This window comes from Rhagoletis pomonella, unplaced genomic scaffold, assembly GCF_013731165.1.
Source record: "Rhagoletis pomonella isolate Grant_MI unplaced genomic scaffold, Rhpom_1.0 Rhpom_scaffold_00012, whole genome shotgun sequence".
In the NCBI taxonomy this organism is placed as follows: Eukaryota; Metazoa; Arthropoda; class Insecta; order Diptera; family Tephritidae; genus Rhagoletis; species Rhagoletis pomonella.
In genome coordinates, this window is record NW_023458566.1 from 23987375 (window position 1) to 23989243 (window position 1869).

General features: G+C 48.6%; 1 protein-coding gene across 1 annotated transcript in view; it reads left to right on the forward strand.

The window, feature by feature from the left end:
- LOC118748165 (protein phosphatase methylesterase 1) overlaps nt 1-1869 on the forward strand; it is a 4736-nt gene that overhangs the window by 289 nt on the left and 2578 nt on the right. The gene's annotated exons all lie outside the window — the stretch shown is intronic.

Below are 1869 nucleotides of genomic sequence, written 5' to 3' on the forward strand. Positions count from 1 at the left end.
CCGGCTATTCAACTAGAGTAATGGTCAGGACACCTTCTTAGGCGCCTTTGCAATCGAGAGTTCTAAACAAGAATGTTAAATAAACATAAAGCTATATTTTTTTGTACACGGTTTTTATGCTACTTACGACGATTGGAGAATTTTCAACTTGTGTTCGTTTTATTGCTGGGCAATACAGAGTCGCTACTGCGCTGACACCGATGATTGTGTACTACACCGACACACTGCACGGCAACACTGTAGCCAAGGCGAATCCAATGCACATTTTGCTGTGTTTTCGCGGGAAATGATCCGTATCCCGATAAAAATTTGCTTCACTGATAATAGGCAGAACTTTAGTAGCACTGACAAATGAATGAATACGCAAACATATATTCTGCCATTGCCCCGCCCAGAACGGTTGGTATCTCAGTCGTTGTCGTCAAGTTCCACTAACGGCAGCCCTAGGAAGCGTGCAGCTTCTGTAGGGCTGGTCCACAGGGACAAGGCCGTTAGGGTTGTCGGGTTTTCCGGGCATGCGAAGAGATGTTTCGAGTCATGTGGGGTCTCTCCGAATGCCGGACACTCGTTTGGCACATCCTCATTCAATCTACTCAGGTAGGAGTTTAACCTGCTGCAGTAGCCGGAGCGAAGTTGTGCTAGTGTCGTTCGTGTCTCCCGAGGCAGATGAAGCTCCGTCTCGTCTGTGTCAGGTCTAGAGTCTACATAACTCGAGACTGACTCCCTGTGAATGCCGTTCAGGGCCAGTCGGTAAGCTGACGGGTCCAGAGCTTGCTTGATGAACCTCTGGACTTCGTCCGTCAGTTCATATAGATGCCTCCTGACGTGCCTAGGCGAGGGTTCCTCTGCAAGCACCTGTCTGTTTGGGTGGCCACTTCTGTGGCTGTGCGGTGTTCTGTACAGTCTGTAGCTTCGTCCACTGCGTCCTACTAGTCCGCGGCGACCACACTGGCGCTGCGTAGTTCAAAACCGGCCGGCCTATTGCCTTGTATGTTGCCAGCAACGTTTCTTTGTCTTTGTCCCAAGTACTGCCGGCTAGCGACTTGAAGACCTTGTTGCGGCTCTGTACTTTATTGATACTCTCTGTACTTTATTGATTGCGGTTGCGTGCGCAGAGAAGGAGAGCAGGCTGTCGAATGTTACTCCGAGTATTTTGGGGTTATTCACCGTCGGAATTGGTGTGTCATCGACGCGAATTCCTGACCTCCTTCGTCCAGGTTGTGAACAGGGTCGCGGAGGATTTCGTAGGGGAGAGGGCTAGACACTTTGCATTGAAGAAGCGAGAAAGTTCGGAGAGGTACCCGTTTACTTTCGAACACAGGTCATCAATTCCATTCCCAGTCGCCATGATCGAGCAATCGTCGGCGTAAGAGACAATCGAGACTCCCTCTGGTGGTTGAGGGAGCATTGAAATGTAAAAGTTAAACAGCAGCGGGGAAAGGACACGACCCAATGGAACCCCCTGTTTTATTTTTCCAGGTTTGCTCGATTTGTCTCTAAACTTTACCGACGAGTGTCGACCACTCAGATAATTTGCTGACCACCGTTTGAGCCTCTGTGGGAGAGAGGAAGCCTCTATATCTTCCAGTAGCGTGAAGTGGCTGACAGTGTCAAGAGCCTTTGACAGGTCCAACGCTGCTAGAATCGTTCTCTCACAGGGACGTTTACGGTTAAGGCCACGAGTTATGTGAGTATTTATGGCGTTAAGTGCTGTTGTTGTACTGTGCACTTTATGGAAACCATGCTGATGCTGAATGAATGATGAATATCATAGTACTTTGGTCATCGTGAGCATTTATTTAACAATCCAGCGATATGAACCGAAAGGATTTTGGTAAATCCATCAACTAGTCAAGGATAATCGCAAGG